Raw genomic sequence first — 19,907 nt, forward strand, 5'->3', positions numbered from 1 at the left:
TGTTGCAGGACAACAGCACCCCACAGAGGGAAACGTGGCAGAGACAAAGCATGGCAAGTACAAAAAAAGATGAGGGTCACATATCGAGGTGAAACATCCAGCAGGGGTGAGAGGATGGGATAAAGCAGTGAGTGTCCAAGATTTAGTAAAGTTAACAACATGTCAAAAGGGGAATAAGTGGAAGGGAAAAACACATCAGTGAGAGAACTTTAGGAAGCAAAATGGATCTGCCAGAATGTGGTGTGGGCACAGGGTTGTGGTGTTTCTGCTACACATGTGTGTGAATGTGTCACAAATAAACCTTTACACTTCAAAGACAGGCCTAACCACCAAATGGTGTTTTCCTATATAAAAGTGACATGTAAACAAAAACAGCTGATTAACATTTTTTTCTTGTTTTTTTTATTTTATTCATTGGCTGATAAATCAACCTTTCAATTTAGATTTCAAATTACATCATAATTACATGTTGAACATTTACAATTTTTTATCTATTTGTCATCATATCAGTAACATTAACAATAAAAGACAGAACAGTAAAATTTAAAACAACAAAATTATTTAAAACTATTAATACATACAAATACAATACATTTCATGTTATTATAATCATAAATGAACATTAAGGATTAGGACTCGCATTCCATGTCTTCGAAATCCAAATCTAATAGGAATTGGATAGTAGCAATTCTAATTGCTCGCTGGGTAGCACCAAAAATCCTAAACCAAAATTCATCGACAGTTAGAATTCTTTGGTTATCAAACAAAAGTCTAAAATGTTTAAGACGATTCATTTTCAACGCGTGGCAGACTGCAATCAGGTGGGGTTTTTTTTTCAACGCTTCTTTTTATTATTTTCGCAAGGGGAAGGGATAACAAAAAAACGGATATGAAACCTACAGCTTCCGACATGTCATCGGATCCAAGGTTACATTGAAGCTTTGTTTCAACAAACTGGTAACACAGTAGAACTGCAGTCAAAAAGAAAACAGTGGGGGGGTGGGAGAGGGGAGACACAGGGAACATCAGTTTTCACAGTAAGCTGTTTCGGGAGTCACTTTCTTGCTGGGGTATCTTAGGGTGGGGGGTGTATCCATGGCCTGAGTTTGCTGGGCGGCCAGGGAGGTGGGAGGCTTGTCTGTGTTGGGCTCTGGCTTATCCTCGGGGGTACCTGCGTCCGCAATGCCTCCGTCGGGTGCTGTTAGTCCAGTTTTTCCATCCATCGCAGGGTTGGAGGCTCTCTTGCCAACCCTGGGAACTGCTGCGTGTAGTCTAGAAAGGGGGCCCAGATTTGGTGGAATTTGCTTCTGTTGTCAAAGCGAGTGGCCGTGATTTTCTCTGCTGCCACTATCTCCCAACAGTTGGCCCACCGCATTGGGAATGATGGGCCCTCGGGGTGTTTCCATAGCCTGGCGATTGATATTTTTGCTGCCGTTAGGAGGTGCGGACAAAGATCGGCTAGGCGGCTGGTTAGCGGGAGTTGACCTTCGCCTGTAGCCCCCAGCAGGACGACTCCAGGGTCCCACGGAATTGTGAGGCCTGTGATTAGTTTGATTTGGTCGAGGACATTCCTCCAGAATTGGGACGCTTTGGGGCAGGCCCACAGTAGGTGGTATAGTGTGCCTTTTGTCTGAGCATCCTCTCCAGCAGTGCCCAGGGATGGAAGGGTTGCATTTGTTGAGAATCTCCGGGGTTCGATACCATCTGTAACATACCTTGAAGGCTCCTTCCTTGTTGGTTCTACATTTGGAGCTTTTGTGTGCTCGGGACCAGATGCGATACCATTCCGCTGAGTCGATCTCTCTGCCTAAGTCCTTTTCCCATTTTATCATGTAGGGCTCCTTCTTGCTTGGGTCAGTTTTATCGAGCAGCTTGTACAAGGTGGCCACTTTCCCTTTAGGGGGATTGTCCATGAGAGTTCTCTCTAGCGCTGATAATTCTCTGTTTCCGCCTTGCTTGACTGTTTCGCTTGATAGCAAGTGCCTAAACTGTGTGTATCTAAACCTTTCTGTTTCCGGGACCTGAAATTTGGTCTCGCAGGCTTCGAAGTTCAGTGGGTCGCCGTTGTCAAGACGTCCGCAATAACGCATAGGCCTCCCTTTTTCCACTTGTTGAAATTGTTTGGGGTGACGCCTGGGGAGAGGTCCGGGTTGTCCCAAATGGGGGTGAGCGGGCCTGTCGTGGTTCTGCAGTTCCATTGGCGGGCTGCTTTCTTCAAACCCGTCACCGTATTTCTTGTCGCTGTCAGTGGCCCCTCATTGGCTGGGTAGCCCGGGCTTCTCATGTGTTGTAGGCTTCTATCGGCGACTGGCACCAATTGTCCTTCAGTATCAGCCAACGAGGTTGAGGGTCCTGTAGTTTCCACGCGAAGGCGTGGGACAGCTGAGCCGCAAGGCAGTATCTGTTAATGTCTGGGACCCCTAGGCCGCCCATCGCAGTGCCCCGGAGCATGATGCGCTTTGGGATCCGTGGCTTCTTTCCTTCCAAGACGAATTTTAGGATGTTTGCTTGTAGCTTTTGGATGGCTTTCTTTTGGATCGTTAATGGAAGGGCCAGGCAGTGGTACAGCAGTCTTGGGACTAAGTTCATTTTTACGGCGGTGATCCTTCCAAACCATGAGATTTCTTGCTTTTGCCATCTGGCTAGGTCCTTTCGGAGGTCTGCGAATAGTGGGTCGAAGTTTGATTTGTAGATTCCTTCTGTATTCTTTCGCATTTGGACCCCCAGATAGGTGAGGTGCTGCTTTGCCCATGGGCTCGGGTATTTAGCGCTAGGGGGCCTTGCGTGCCTTTTGTACTTTGATGCTTATTACTGCGGATTTTGTGAAGTTTACCTGAAATCCTGCTTCTTCTTTAAACTTTTCTAATTCCTGCCAAATTGCTTGCATGGATTCGTCTGGTTGGATGGATGTCAGGAGGATATTGTCTGCGTAAAGGGCTACTTTGTAGGACTCTGCTCTGACCGCAAGGCCGTGGATCGCCGGGTTCGCTCGTATTCTGTCTGCGAAGGGTTCCATAGAGAGCGCAAATGAGGGGGGATAAGGGACAGCCCTGCCTGGTGCCTCTTGGGATGGTTATTTTCTCAGACTTGATCCCGTTTACTCTGAAGTGTGTGGAAGGGAGTTGGTAGTTAGATAAGATCCATTTGGTAAAGTTAATTCCGAATTCATAATGTCTTAGTGTTTCCTTGATGTAGCCCCAGTCCAGCATGTCAAACGCTTTGTGAGCATCAAGTGACATGACTACCAGTTCCGACCCCATTCTGTTGGCTGACTCTTTTGTATTGCTTGTTCGCCTGATGTTGTGTGTGCTGCGGCCCGGGATAATGCCTGTTTGTTCCGGATGGATTATGCTTGGGAGGGCTGGTGCTAGCCTATTCCACAGGATTTTTGCAAACTGCTTGGTGTCGTTGTTTAGCAGGGTGATGGGTCTGTATGAGGTGCATTTGGTCTGGTCTTTCCCTGGTTTTAGAATGAGGACCATTGTTGATTCTTCCATTGCCAGGGTTGTGGAGCCCATCTCAAGGAATGAGTAGAATAAAGTTGCTAGCTGTGGGGACAAGATGTGGGTGTATTTTGGGCTGTGAAACCGTCGGGCCCGGCCTGTGTTTAGTGTGCAGATTGTTTCACCTACTTCCTCCGCTGTAATTGGGTGTTCCAGTGTTTCCAGTTGGGAGTATGGAGGCGCTCTTTGGGCAGACGCCAGAAAGCTCAGCTGCGCCAGTTTAGATGTTGGGGGTCCGGACATGGTTTCTCTGTGGTGTTGTGCCATGAGTTCAAGGTTGTCCGGGTTTGTGTAGCGTAGGGTATCATACGGGTCTGTCAGGCATTGGATGATGTTCCAGGAGTGTAATTTTTTCAGCTTTTGCACCAGAAGGCGGTTCGCTTCATTGCTGTTCAAGTAATAGTATTGCTTTGTGTAGGTCAGGGCCTTGGCTGAGCGGTCCGCCAGGTGCATTTCTAGTTCAGATTTCGCTCTCTTGAGTTCCTGACCGGTTGCTTTGGCTTGGTGATTTTTTAAAGTCTTCTCCAGTTCCTTGACTCGTTCTCCAGCTTGTCCTGTTGTTTTTGGTTGAATCTCTTGAGCCTCGATGAGCAGTTGATCGCTACCCCGCGGATCACTGGTTTCATGGCGCCCCAGATGGCTGCCTTTGAAAAGCCGTCGGTCGAGTTCTCCGCAAAGTAGATTGTGTTAAGTGCTTTGGCTTTTTCTGTTCTGCAAGCTACGTCCGCCAGGATATGGTCTTGCAGTTCCAGGGCCATCTCGGCGTTTCTGGCATTCCTAGGGTCTGTAGACGCATAACGATTGGAGCGTAGTCTGAGATGGCTCTCAGGCAAATTTGGATATCCTCAACACAGGGGAAGAGCTTGCTGGAGGTCAGTAGTAGGTCAAGTCGTGAGTGACCTCTGAGTGACATCTGTGGACGTGCAAGACGAATGAGTAATCCCTCTCCTTCTTGTTGAACAGTGCAATCAGGTATTTTAAGGTTTCTTCATGTTCTGTCAGATTACAAAATCAGCAAATATTCTCATGCTTTTTTAATTGGCCACGTCTACTTAATCTCGTGTATGCCATAAATTAAGCCTGAATCTAACAAAACAATGCCTAAATTGTGCCGACAGGAATTTAGACAGATAATAGGCCATAGATCTAATTTTTTTTTTATGGCCAAAGAGCTCTATGCTAAACTCTTTCTAGGCGATGCATTGCTCTAAAGTACAAATCCAATCTCGCTGGTACAATTTCAATTGTGCTCGCCTTGGATTATTTATTAATATCTCAGTTGTGATATCCGCATCATTCAGAGTAACATTCCTCCATATAATTGGAAATGGGTGAGTAGATTGTAAAAGGTAACCCCAGGTTTTTTTGTGTTTTTATATAGTGCAACCATCATAAGAAATTCAGCTTCAGAGTGCTTGGCAACGTTACTTATTACCATAATTATTACCAACAATGTGCTACTTGGATTGTCACATGAGGGTTGGAGGAGTTGAAAGGCTGAGTTAGCCCCACTGTGTTCTTGAATTCACTATCGTTCTACTTAAGCTATCCTCTAATACCACATTTGGCGCCTAACTCCCATCATGCACATTATTAAAACATTTGTGCCAGTTGTGCTCAAGAAAATTTGATGCAAAAACCTGGGAACAGGACCAAGAAAACAGGTGAAAAAGCAGATGGCATTACGTTATACGGAAGAAGCAAATGCTGAAAGGCTTGCTTGGCAATCAGTAGTGTCACAGATTTTTTGAACTGCACATTTTAACATATATTAAGGGATAGTCGAGCATGGGCAATGGTTTACAACCGCACAAGTACAATTTCCTGGGCAGTAATGCCCCAGAGACCACATTAAAGGCCCAAGCGATGCATGGGTGTTAAATGAGGTCTCCGTCTCACTACCGACCAGGAAAGCTACTTGTAAAGGAACTATACTTATTACCTCCCCAGAATGTTGCCTGAGGCGCTAATAGGCCCTTTTTTTTAGTTGGGGAGATGGTGCATGCAGCTAGCTGGGAGGCATCATTGGGTCACAACCCGGTGCTCATTATAAATGTAAACTCCTTTACAGCCTTCCTTTTTCCTTTAATCAATGTTTTCTTCTCATTCGTAAGCATATAGGCATTTCAAGTGTCTCTAGATTTGGCTGGTTTGAGAACTGTGGGCTGGCAATCTGATTCGACTTGTTCTCGCCTTCATTATCAACCCAATATACATCTTAGTCCTATGTAGCTTCAGGGTGCTGAAAGGTAAAGTAACAAACTCCTCATGAAATCCATCCGCGTTTTCGATATATCTTAACTCCTCTGTAAGGTCTAAAATATGGGGACAGTTGTGCCATAACAGGGATATTATCCTATCATGGTCCAATGAAGAGCAAAGAATTGGGCAGTGATTGCTTGAGAACATTGTAGGACAATTCATAGAAACACCCACCATTTTAGAGTCATACAGTATCTTGGTACCAAGAGTCCTTTTCACTTACCTTCGGGTGGACCTTAAAATCCTTCATGTACAACACATTGGAGATGTTAATTAAGATATATATATTTTTTTTAAAAATGCTTTATTGGTTTGGCAAAAAAAAAACACAACATTCTTTCTCTTTACATAAACCTTTAACATTAATTTAAGATTAATACCTCCAGTTTAAAAAAAGGGAAAAAAAAGAAAATGAAAACCTTAATTCACTTTCAATCTTTCATTTCATTTCATTCCATTTCCTCCTCATCATTCAAACTCATTCATTCACGTTCCTTATCTCAATACACATTGCTCTTTGTCATTGCCTCTCAATTTTTTAAAACCAAGTATGATTCAATTACAGCCTTTCATTCCATTCAATCTTCATCTTTAAGACTTTTTCAATAAACTTCAGAACTGCAATTGTTAGGTTGATCTTTTCACCCATAATAACCCAGGACCACCACTCCTTTGGACTCAAGGTACTTTCATCCATCACAAAATCTGCTAGATAGAATTCTCTAATCTAAGATATTTAATTGGACCTATAATTTACCCTAAAAGCACGTTGTGTATTGTACGTCCACACTTCAAACTCATTCTTATTTATGCGCACAGACTCTGCCAGAGACTCTGCCCAATGCAAATATTCAAAAATTCTGCAGCGCAAAATGGTTGGGATTGTTGTCCTGAATTATTCGTAATACTCCTACGTCCCGTCCCCTTTCCTACATACTTTTGGGACATTCCGTCCATTGGGAAGGGACCGGAGCACTTTTGAAGCGTCAAAAATATTTTTTGTCCTTTTATTTTTAGGCAGGGCCACTGCATGTGACCATAGCCCTGCCTTCCTGAGCTCCGCCTCACCCTTCAATCCTTTTCTACACGCAGTTGGGGTCGGACGCACTTGCATCATAGGGAATTTTCTGTTTTTGTTTCCCTTGTCCTTCATCTTCCAGCTCCGGTTCCGTGGTTCTTCTTTCCTCTGTCTATGCTTGAGCATCTGGGATTTGTGTCCTGTTCTTCGTGCGAACGTTGTTTCACGAGGGCGTATTCCCATTCTCTCTGTGTGGAGTGCTTGGGCACAGAACATAAGTGGGACTCTTGTTTCTACTGCGACTCTCTCTCTGTCCGGGCACTCCAGCATAGGCTCATCAGTGGGAGGTGTTGTTGCAACGGCTTCCTACTCCACATTTACAGCAGTTCATCAACAGAAAAAGGAAGCATCCGGTTAATTCCTTTCTTTTTAGGGCACCCCCGCCAGGGGACTACTTCCCGGGGTCGTCTGGGTCCGGGAGGGGTCCAAGTGGCTCTGATACCAGGGTTCTCCGAGGTGTCCCGAAAGGGATCTAACCTGGATTCCAGAGTTTTCTCCGCAGCCCCCTGCAAAGGGGGCTGTCAAGACCGGATCTTCATCTGATGTTCCCCATCTGGGGGCTAAGACTAAACCCAACCTTTCTGTGGCTGTTTTGACGAGGGTTATTCCAGAGGTTTCCAAGTCTGGAATTAAACGTACCGAGGCTAGTCTTGAGGTTTCCTGTACAGTGACTAAAGGTACCAGGGTTAACCCTGAGGATCCCGGAATAGGGGCTATACTTAAAACCGGCAAGATCGAGGGGCCTCATTTAGGGCCTCTGGCTACCGGGTGTCACCCTGGGCCTTCCCACAAACAATTTTGTGGTCATACCGATCCTGCTGAGGGGCAAAGGCCCAAAGTATTCAAGCACCGACCCTGCGGAGGTTCCCTCACCGAGGGCCAATACTTCTGCAGAATCCAAAGGGGTACAAAAGCGCTCTAGATCTGCTAGTACTGGCTCTGCAGAGGTTCCCTGCCACAAGACTAAAACTGGTAAAAATGCCCTTGAAACCCCTGTAGTCACAATGGCCTCATTGAAACTTGTGAAGCAGATCATTTCAGGCATTGACAAAATGGCATCTCAACCCGCGCGGTCTGAGGTGGCAATTTTGACAAGCTCTTTCACACCTACATTCTCACCGGATGGTGCAGAGGGGCCTATATTTGGGGGTGAGCAGCATTTTCCACGGAATGTGGATAATAGAAATCCTTTTCGCCCTCCAACGGATTGGCATGCACGGTTTCCAATGCCACACCACGGTCTCTCTTCCTCCTGCATCCGCTCCCTTAGTTTATTTGGATCCAGTTGGTGGAGGGCCATCTTGGCAACCAGCCTCATTACAATCCTGGGGGTATGCCCCTCCAGAGCCGCTTCTACCCACTCCTCTGCCTAGACCTTCCACTGAGGACACGTTCAAGAAATGTATCCTAAGCCTCTCGTGCCAAAGCCTGGCTCTACTACTCCTCAGCAGGTTTCGGTAGTTCTGTCGCCTCCTCTTTCCATGGGGCTCCCTTCTACACTACCACCACTGCCTCCACTTTTACCAGTGCTTAAGATGCCATTTGCACAAACAAGTATGCCCACAGTGTCTGAGGTACCACGTTCTGCAGATCAGTTGTCTGTTCCCGCCACAACTGACGAGGACCAAGCGGACCAGGATAGTGAAGACCCGCCCAAGTCTCAGGGCTTTTCATGACCGCGTCTTGGATATGATGGCGTTGCTAGATTTTCCAATACCTGAGCATCTGGCTCCACAAGGAGTACTTTCAGGAGCGTTAACTCTTACGACATAGGAGCACAAATGCCTTTTCCTTCAAAAGCGTGTGATTGCTGAAGCCCGCAAGGTCTGGGAGAAACCGGATTCTGGGCAGCATGTAAAATGGACGCTTGCAACAAGCTACACTCGTCAGAGGATATAACGTTGACTAGATGTCCACTCCCTTCATCAACGGTGGTGGCAGCAGCTACACTCCAGTCTAAGCCATCCTCAATGGCTGCCTCTCAGGTCCTGTCCAGGGAGGACAACATTCTTGACGCTATTGGGGAAAATGTTTTTTTACAATTCTGGTTTTCAGCTGCGGCAGGCGAATACTGAAGTCATCCTTGCAGCTGCAAATCACAAGCTGTGGAAGGAGCTTTCTGAATTTCAGGAATGTATCCCACAGGACAGGCTGGAAGATTTTAAAGAGGGTCTATCCGATGCCCGAGTTCTGGCTCAGGACCTGCTGGAGTCCGTGGACCATCATGTAGATACTTCTGATCGGGGCCTTATGGTTGGGATAGTCCTCTCCCGCCAAGCGTGGCAGCATGTGGCAAAGTTCTCGAAAGAGGTTCAGGACAAAGTGCTCGCCCTTTCTTTCGAAGGTAAAGAGCTGTTCCACTCCTCCACCAATGACGAACTCAATAAAACAAAGGTAAGCATGCAAATGGCTCTGGCAAAACCACCAGCTAAAGCGGCCTACACGCAGAGGTCGGGGACCCAGACAAGGCTCTTCTCAGGTTTTAGAGGGTTCCAGGAGCGTCGAGCACGCCAGGCCGAAAGTTCCTCTGGCGCACCTTGTTACAAGCAGCAAAGGCAAAGTAGCCGTTTATTCTCTCAGCAATCAGCCTCCTCTTCAGCAACAGGAGGTCTTGCCGCTGACAAACCATCCAAATTATGTTTTCCATCGGTCACACGAGACTTCAGTGGGAGGAGGTATATCGTCTCATCTGGAGGCATGGCAGACCATCACAAAAGGCTGATGGGTTTTGTAAGTCGCGCGGGCTGGCTTCCGCCTGCCGCTCCCGCATACCCCACCCTCTCACCCTTCGATTCAGCAGACTGGATCTTCCTCCATCAGAGCCGAGGTACAGAAACTTCTGAACCTCGGAGTGGTGGAACCTGTTCCCTTGTGGAAGCAAGGGGAGGGCTCTTACTCCCATGTGTTTACAGTACCCATACCCAACCAGGCTGGCCTGCGCACTATGCTCAACCTCTCCAACTTCAATCTTTTCTTACCTCAGGAGAAATTCAAGATGATCATGCCCAGCCAGATAAGGTCCTCTCTCCAGAAGGGCGATTGGCTCAGTGTGGTATATCTTCAGGATGCTTACATGCACATCCTGATCTGGGGCCCACATTGGAAATACCTTCGGTTTTTGATGGGAGCGGACCACTTCCAATATTGAGTGCTTCTGTTGGGTCTCCGCTCGGTGCTGCATGTCTTCAGAAGATGATGGCGGTTATCAGAGTTTCTCAGAATGTAGGGAAATCCTGGCTATGCATATTTGGACGATTACAGTGGCTTCTGCAGAGTCCTTTTCGACTGGCTGCAACAGCCAATCTTCAGTCACTCCTCCTGCTCCTGTTCCAACTGGGGCTGTCAGTGAACTGGCAGAAATCGTCTGACTGTTGCGCAAGACCTGATTTTTGTAGATTTACGTTGGGATACAATCTGTGCCAGAGTTTTCCTAATAGAGGACAGAATAGCTGATTTATCAGCCACATGCCTTCTTTTCATGAACTCCTCCCACATGTCGGGTTGGTTGTTCCAGAGACTCCTGGGCCTGATGGCTTCATGTGTGCTAGCCCTTCCTCTTGCGAGACTGAAAATGGGACGCACACAGCTAGGGCTTTCGGGCTGCTGGTCCAAAGCCGTGGCCCCGGATTCCAAAATGATTCCCATACCATCTTCCATGATGGCAGATCTTCAATGGTGGTCAACCTCCAGCAACCCTTCGGTGGGAGCCTCCTTCCAGGACCCCTTCCCACAGATTACAGGTAGAAAAGACTCCTCCCTCCTAGAGTGGGGAGCAACGTTGGGTCACATCGAGGTGTACGATCTGTGGACGCCCCATGACCATCTCATAACAACTACCTAGAACTCCTGGCAGTCTTTCTGGCATTGTAAGCTTTCCAGCATTCTATCAACAACAGAGTGGTGCGAATTTGCACAGACAATTCTGTTTCTATGTTCTACATCAACAAGCAGGGGGGCACCAGGGCTCCTCTTCTGGTGGATCTATCCAGATTTGGAATTGGGCAGTCCAGCACAATGTCTGACTACAGGTCGTGCGCATTCCGGGTCAGATCAATGTTGCAGAAGATTCCCAGAGTCGTCAATCTACGGCGAATTACGAGTGGGAAATTAACACTGGTGTTCTTGTCAGGCTTTTCCAGCAATGGCGGTCTCCAATGGTGGACCTTTTTGCTACTTCAACCAACAGGAAACTTCCACCTTATGCCTCCAGGGATGGTCCCGGAGCATCTGCCCTGGGGGATGCCCTCGATTTCTTGGGACAACATAAAGGCCTATGCCTTCCTGCCTTTGCCGTTGATTCATCAGTCACTCTGAAAGCTCAAGAGTGCTTCCAACTGCACTCTCCTCTTTATAGCTTCTTGGTGGCCAGTCAGGTTCTGGTTTTCAGAGCTGCAGCAACGATCTATATGCGACCCAATCAGGTTGCCGTAGATTCCCGACCTCCTCCACCAGAATAATTACCAGGTGTGGCACCCTTTCCCACAATTCTTCAGCTTGGTGGCCTGGTACCTGAGTTCAAGTCCTTAGCACAGTTTAACCTTTCTGAGGATAATATGCGCATAATCCAGGCGGCACATAATCCTTCTACGACAACGCAGTGCAAAAGTAAATGGCTTTGCTTTTGTCATTGGTGTCTAGCTAAACTGCTTGATCTTCAACAGGCTTTTTTTTTACTGTGTCTTGTCTTTTATATAAGACCTTGCAGCCTCTGGCATCCACGTCTTATCATGCATAACATATCTATCACCGATTGCAGCTTATCTTTCCACAGACAGTTGCTCCTTTTCTCTGGCAAACCCAGTAATCAAGAGGCACTCCGTAGGTCTTCTTCACCTCTTTCCGTTGGTCAGGCCTCCTCACCTGAAATGGGATCTGAACATGGTCCTCACCACTTTGTGTCATAAGCCATTTGAACCAATTGCCACTACCGAGCTCAAGTTTCTCTCTTGGAAAGTGGCCTTCTTGATTATGGTAACGTCTGTGAGAAGAATAAGTGAGCTTCAAGCTCTCTGTTGAACACCCATTCTTAACTTTCCACAAGAATAAGGTTATGCTTCGCACTTATCCTTCTTTCCTTCCAAAAATTGTCCGACATAAATCACTCCATAGCCTTACCAGTTTTCTTTCTGAACCCGATCTCAGATGCGGAAAAGGTTCTACATAACCTAGATGTCAGGTGATCTCTGAAGTTTTACCTTGACAGAACGAGCGAACGTAGAAGTTCTTCACAACTCTTTGTTACTTTTGGTGACCCCAAAAGGGAAAACGGCTTCAAAAGCGTCTATCTCATACTGGATCGCTTCATGCATCTTGGGGGCTTATACAATTCAAGTCTTTCAGCCCACAAGGCACCGTTCATGCACATTTAGTCCGTGGCAAAGTGGCTGCCTTCCAGAAATGTTCCTTGCAAGTCCATGGCCAAGGCTACTATGTGGGCTTCTCCCTCAGATTTTTTTCAAACCCTATTGCCTTGACCTGAACTCCCAGGCCGATGCCCAGTTCAGCCAGGCAGTTCTTTACCTGTTCGTGTAAGGGAAATTTCCATCCTCCCATTTCTTTGGTCTGTGCTTGGGAATCTCCCAAAAGTATGGAGGAAAGGGGGTGGGACGTAGCAGTCTAACAAAGTTACTCACCATAGTGACTACCTTACTCCTAGCCCATAGTCCCCTTTCCCCATATGCCCGCCTGCCATCCCCACTTAAAAGTATCCTCTATTTTGCTAATGGTCCTTCGACTTTGGCGATAGAAAAGGACTGAAGGGTGATGTGCGGAGCAGAGCTCATGAAGGTGGGGCTACGGTCAAGTGCAGTGGCCCCAAGTAAAAATAAAAGGACAAAGTTATTTTTTATGCTTCAAAAGTGCTCCGGTTCCAGTCCCGATGGACGGAATGTTCAAAAGTATGAAGGAAAGAGGACTATGGACTAGGAGAAAGGTAGTCCTGGGTGTTGGGCATAAATATTAACATACACAACCAGTGCCCCACATAAAATGTGCTCCATGAAAAAGGCTTCGTCCAGTATGCCAACGAAGATGACCATGGAGCTGTGCCATTCTTGCTGTGCCATTTGTGAAGAATCCGACCATCCGCACGGTTGGTGTGTGCTTGCATTCGGCTTTTTTGAAATTTTAAATGAAATTGAATGATGGTAGATTAACCTCCGGAAAATGTGTGGGGCTAATCTGCACACATTTTCCTATGCTCACCACACGACATACGCATAGACCTGTGTACTCTGGGTGGACATAGCCTACAGGCGCAGTCCCCCCCGTGTCATATTTAGTTGGGATATGACAGCCAGGAGTACACATGTCGTCTCAGAAGGGGGAGGGCCAAACCTTCCCCAAGCCATGGCCAGCCTAATTAACTAACAAAGCTCCATGGATCTGCCCTGTCCTTTTGTTGAGCCCTGTAGCTGGTGGCAGCATTCGCCTACAAATCAGAGTTTAATTCAAACAGGCCCATATGGGGCCTGGCTGCAGAGACTAACAAAGGATACAGGAAACCCAACACCCTTTCATACGCAATTGTGTCAACATGATGCCCGCTCCCAACCTCAGTATCGACTGACAGTGAAATGTCGTCATGTCTGGGCCCTCATGTTTACTGTAGTCATCCCCAAAGGGGGATCCCGTTCAGAAGGTACGAGTAATTGGTTTGGCAGAGCCGGAGACTCTGGTTTTGCCACAGCTTCAAGGGAGACTTGCCACTTTAATCCGGAAGCACAGTGAGCTCCATTAACCAGAGGGACCCTTTGATCCACAACAGACTGGAAGATGGGTGAGACCTAGTATTTCATATTTTCACCCCTTTGCCTTTTCTGTTGCAAAGAACTCTGGTTATGACCTCATGCATACAGGAGATTGTTGGTGGGGACCCAGGATTAGTTCATTAAGGTAGGCTTAGCCTACATAAATCCCTGTGGTCCAATTGGTTTTGAAAGAGGTCTGAGCCCTCTTTTGGTAGATCTGAAAGCTTCACCAGAAGCAGAAGGGAAGAACTCATCATTGGGCCCTGGCTGATGGTACAGTCTGCCTTACATCTTCCACCAGTAAAGCGAGGCCAGGACCTCCAAGAGGGAAGCAAGACCCCTCCCCTAAAAATCTCCCAGGGAACTGAGGGAGATACTTTCCAGAAGACCCAACAGCAGCTCCAGAACCGGTACCCAGCCAACACACTGCATGCCCTGCTAAGCTCTGCAGCAAGCTTCTTAGGTGTGAAGTACCAGAGAGATTCTGAACCGAACCAAGGACAGGGCATCTGCCTGCAACACTCTCCTCTGCTTTGGGCCCTCTGCCTTAAAGGACGGTACAAGCCCAGTGAAGAAGCTAGGAGAAGTGCATCGACAAGCATCTACCGACATACGCCTTAAACGAAATTTTTTGAGCCAGTGGAGCCCCTCGAGCTGCAACCGACTGCACCGCTGACTGTTAGGCTGCAGTTGTTAAAACCATCCGAGACGCCTCCACCAGTGCTTTAGAACTGCCGACCAGCACTGAGACAATGATTCCTGACCCCGAGCCGCTGTGTAGGCCAACCTGCAACTGTCCATCCAGCTTCAATCCCCTTACTGTTTGCCACATGATACCTGCAGCTGTCTCTCATCTTGAACTCTGTTGCAGAAGCTACAAAGTGCCCTGAAATTGACTCGACCCTTCCGAGCACCAACAACATCTCCATCGCAGGGTACGTTGTGATTCTGTCCCTTCTCCGAAAATCCCTAGTGACATTTTACAACCCATTGCTCTGTTTGTGTTGAAACCAATTACCCTTGAACTGTTGTGATTAATTACTGACTACCTATGGAGGTACCGACTACCCTCCTGTCAGTATCCAGAGTGCATCCCGTTTCCTTCTTTGAAACTACTGTCCTGTGTATTCCTTTTACAGGGTGGGTTGTATTTTGTAGTGTGCTAGAATTGTCTGTTGTGATAATAAAGTAGATATGTTTATACAACCTTGACTGGACAGTGCCTTTTATCATTGGATAATAATGGTAATTTCGCTGTGTTGCATCTAACCAACGATCCATGACCTTTCGGAGATAAGCCTGCCGTTCCATCCACGTTATCAAAATTGGACAGGGAGGTTTATAAATTGCTTGCTTTTCCAATCTGTTGGGATCCATTATGGTTTACTAGAGGTGTGGGGCTGATTCATGGTTTAGAAATGGATATTCATCCCTGGACCACTGGTGCCCCGGAAGTTGATTTGTCACACCAGTCAATTGAACCTGTCAAGTCGACAGATGTCACGTCGCGACCAGCATGTCGTTGAAGTCCTCAACTGTCTCAATCCACTGTTTTATGTACAACACATGCTTGGATGTTGTGTCATCCTAAAGCAGAATAGGAGCAACACATTACTGAACTATCCACATACAAAAATTGTAAACACTGAATAAAATGTTAAGCTGTTTTTTTAGCCCTTCATGTCACAGCCTCACCACCCAGGTTAGTGTTCCCTATTATGAAACCAGGATGCCAAGTCCCAGAATGCAAAGCAAATATGTGCAATGGATAAGTGCCAAGAGCGTACAATGGTATGTATCACGTTGTCAAGTATAGTAAACTACTTTGTGTACTGCAAACACTTGACACAAACACAACATAAACCCGCTCCCCGTCGCCCAGGCCAACTGTAAAGTCTAATGTCCCTATATGCTAGTTCAAACCAAAAGCATGGCATGGCATACACGGTAGACGACTCCGTCCACAGCTCTGTTCCTATTATGAGAGAACAGCAGAGATTGAGCTAGGTGAACGTGTGCTCTTTTGCCTTAATCAGGTTGTCAATGATAGCACACCAATGATGGCTTGTCCATAATGGGAGAGGGGTGCCAACCAAACCCGCCTGTACCGTCACCTATTATGGAGAATCCAAGCCAGCCCAGTGTAAAACTGAGCACTGAGCTTGCCTCGCCTGGCTTAAGCTCTCAATGGGATAAGTACTTTCCCTTTGACAATTTAGTTCCCCCCCCCCCAAGTGCACATGCCATGCTAGTTCAGGGGTGTTTTGCTTCTCCAGCCTTGCATGGCTTGTTGGGAATGCAGACTGGCGAACTCCACCTTTTGAATGTGTGTGGGGTTGCTCCTGCGTTTGCTGCACATTCAAAGGGTCTGGGTGGTGACGCATGTGCAGGAACCAGGATGTTCTGTTTGCTTCCTGGTTCATGTTAATGTGCCTCCAGAAGTTATGTCGAAAGGAAGGGGAAACATCTGCTGGGGACGAGCATACTCAGACCAATCCATCAGAGCGCGAGAAGGGTCCACAGTGCAATGGACTGGGCAGGTGGTCACTACCGAAGTATTGCAGAAATGTTTCAAAGCGTTGAGCGACTAGATGACGGAACCGTTACAAATGCAGCTGAGCCTAATAAGGACGGAACTAGCCCAATCCCTACAAGAAGTCGAGGGGGACATTGCAGAACTAGGAAACATAGTTGACTCAACTAAAAACGCTATCTGTGAGCTAACCGAGGACAACCGCAAGATTGATGCACTGGCAGCAATCGCTGCACACAATCTGGAGCTCCAAGCTGAGGACCTGGAGAATCGCTCAAGGTAGGCGAACAGAAGGGTCAAGGGATTACCCGAAAGCATGAATGATCGTGACCCCAGAGAGACAATGCATCAAGTGTTCGCAGACCTGCTGGATCTAGAGGCGGGGGGGGGGTTAGATATCCGTGGACAGAATACATTGAGAGAACTGGTAATGGTGTTCTGAATACATAATCAAAAGGAGGCAATTCTAGAAGCCTCAAGCAAAGCAACCACTATAAAAGTCAATGGCACCGAAATCCAGTTATATCAAGACCTAGCCAAAACCACACTGACAAAGAGGAGGCATTGTCCTAGGCCCAGATTCAGTATAGATGGACCTTTCCTTTTGGGATGGTCTTCATGTGGGAGGGCCACCAACATTGCATTACCACATTAAAAGAAGGGCTCAGAATCCTGAACATTGAGGAAGAGGGGGGTGAGTCTTTTGGAGGACCCAGGAGCCCCCCCCCCCTCGGATCGCTTGCAAGAGAAATCCTGGGAATGGAGGAGAGTACGAGAATCTAAGGCAAAAAGAAAGCCCCCGCGCTGCCCGGAAGCTCAACGGTCTAAGTCTCCAGTCCAATTAAAAGACCAAGTACAAAGGTAGGGCCCGGGGAACCTGTCAATGGTCACAGTGGTGGGAGGGATGGTTCCGGTACTTGGAATCGGGGGAGGGCATGGATGTACTAGACCCACACTGTTAATCTCCGGGTGTTTAATGAGACTCGGCACCCATGGCTGGCAACATGGGAGGAGGAAGGTGAGCTGAGTTTAGCCGGAGGGGTTGGGGGAGATGGGGAGGTGGGGAATAGGGGAGGTTATGGGGCAGAGAGGGAGGGGGTTCGCTGCACCACAGAAGTGCACAGGTCAAAAAGGGGGACAGGTAGAAAACCAGGGATTCACTTGCTTTCACTGAATGTCAGGGGGTTGAAGGTGAAAGGTAGAGGGTCTCTTGCAAGAGGTGGAACCTGAAATAGTGATTTTACAGGAGACCCACATCAGTATGAAAGATGAGCACAAATTGAGGATAAGAGGTTAAACGCAAGTGCTGCAGGTGAACGATAAGAGGTAGGACGTGAAGGGGTCCTCATTGCGTTCAGGGATCTTACTGATTTGAGAATAAATGGGATAATGGCAGACAAAGAAGGGAGATTCCGTTTTGCTCGGATTCAATGGGGAGGCAAAGCGATAGCTATTGCCACGGTGTGCGCCACTAACACTGGACAGAATATTTTTTTACGGGGGCTGTTGGAGAAGCTTGAGAAATACGACGGGACAGCTCATAGTAACAGGAGATTTTAATTTGGCATGGAGCCCAAGGATGGATAGAAGTGCTGGCATGACCCCCACGGTGAAAGGCCCGACTCAAAACCTGCAGGCCAGTATGAACTGGTTAGCAATAGTTGATGCCTTGGACGAATCGCAAGGGGGGAGGCTAAAGGGTATATGTTTTTTCCCATGTGCATAGAACGTTCTTGAGGATCGATTACATATGGGTGTCCGCCAAGCTTCTGGGACAGGTATGGAAGATGGAGCTTGGGCCCATAATGTTGTCGGAACACACTCCCTGCTAGAATTCCAGTGGGAGAGGGGGTGGGGGGTTCTGGGATGTGGCAGTGGCAATTCCCTAGACACTTACTGCGGGACAGGGTGATCTGTGATGAGCTACGGGATTCCATTCGAGAATTTTTTGAAAGAAAAAAGACACAGGCATTGCAGGAACAGGTATTATGGGACGCTTTTAAAGCAACTATACAAGGGGAGTTGATGGCAAGGCAAGCACTGCGGGACAAGCAAGGCAGGACTTTGCAGGAGCATCTGGAACAATGCCTAATGGGGGTATCAATGCCACATAAAAGGGTATCACTCAGGAAGGAATACCGGCATCTCAAGGGTCAAATTAATATCTTACAGATGGAGCAAGCGGAAAGATCGCTACTATACTTGAAGCAGCGATGCTATGTCCAGGCGAATAAAGCAGACCGACTCTTAGGCCGTCAAGTAAGGAAAAAAGAAGCAGCTAGAGTGATCCTCTGCATTCAAACCTCTCGGGGAACAGATACTCCCGGCCTTTGCGGAGTACTACACAGCTTTGTACTCCTTGGACGCCCCAAACAGGGAAGGCCAAGAGCCATATCTGAGGTCATGCTCATTTGAATAGGCTAAACCAAAGTGAAAGGTAGAGATCACAGAGGACGAGGTTCGAGCAGCGATTTGATCCCTACCGTCAAACAAGGCCCCTGGCCCGGATGGTGTCCGGCAATGTTTTATAAGGCATTCCAAGATACCCTGGTCCCGATGATGACCTCTCTCTTTAACTCCTTTGCTACTTCGGATCATGTTTCTTAGACCATGGAGGAAGCAAAAGTGGTTCTATTCCCCAAACCTAACAATGACAAAACTCAGTGTGGTACGCATTGCCCTATCGCACTAATAAATCTAGATGCAAAAATCTTTATTAAAATACTAGCGACCAGGCTGGACAAAATAATCCCACGGTTCATCCACCCAGATCAAGCAGGCTTTGTCAGGGGAGACAAACGTGCGATAACGCAAGGCGAATTTGTCACCTGGTACAAAAAGTAAATAAGACCGGCCTCTCCGCAGGGGTACTGGTGCTGCACGTGGAAAAGGCCTTCGATCGCGCAGTGGTGATTTCTGTTCCTCACCATGGAGGCTATGGGGTTTGGGCTGGGTTTTCTCTGCTTAGTCAATGCCAGCTATGGGTCCCCAGTGTTGAGGCTAGCCATAAATGGGCACATCTCCCATACTTACCCCATGTAACTTTCTTTCGATTGGATATTCCTCCCACGTATTCCTCATCGCCCTCCCAACCTACCCCACATTAGAATTTCCCATGCTATTACTGCTTTTGTTCCTTCAAGGCTGAGTACTGTCAAACCCATGGTTATTCGGGTAGTTTCTACTGTAAAAAAAACAATTGAAGCCAACGGGCGCTGCACGTGCTACATATGTCTCGCATGACATCATCCTCTAATCTCAGTCCCTCGAGGGACATCAAGTTGACTCCACAGCCACACATAGCCCTCTGACGAAACAAAAAAAAAATCCAAAGCAGCTGAAGTTGGGTATCGAATATCAAAGATGAGGAATACATGGGAGCAACATCCAGTCAAAAGAATGTTACCAGGGGTAAGTAACTTGTTCATCTACATGTATAAAGTACAAGAAGTCACTTTTAAATAAAGCAATTAATTAGCTGCGACATGTCAAGGGGTGTTGAGAGAAGTTATCCAGTGCATGCGAGGTCATATGCAAACAGGCCCCGAAGATTTTATCCAGGTGACCATAGTAAAGTGTCCTGGAGGATGGCCTTTTATCTATTGAAGTTCCAGACTTACATTGAGACCGTACCACCCTCGATCGGGTCTATTGGCTGGGAAGATCTTAGGCATGTCTAGCAGACATTGAGAAACACCTGGAAGATGCTGGTTGTAAAGAATTTGTCTACGGTTTCGATTTAATCTGCATACAAGGAACATAACTGGTTGAGGTGAGATAGC

The 19,907-nt window shown here is 47.3% G+C and overlaps 1 protein-coding gene across 1 annotated transcript in view; it reads left to right on the forward strand.

The window, feature by feature from the left end:
- HYDIN (HYDIN axonemal central pair apparatus protein) overlaps positions 1–19,907 on the forward strand; it is a 3,273,799-nt gene that overhangs the window by 383,397 nt on the left and 2,870,495 nt on the right. The gene's annotated exons all lie outside the window — the stretch shown is intronic.

Source organism: Ambystoma mexicanum, chromosome 1p (genome assembly GCF_040938575.1).
Source record: "Ambystoma mexicanum isolate Mex_15411 chromosome 1p, UKY_AmexF1_1, whole genome shotgun sequence".
Classification (NCBI taxonomy): domain Eukaryota; kingdom Metazoa; phylum Chordata; class Amphibia; order Caudata; family Ambystomatidae; genus Ambystoma; species Ambystoma mexicanum.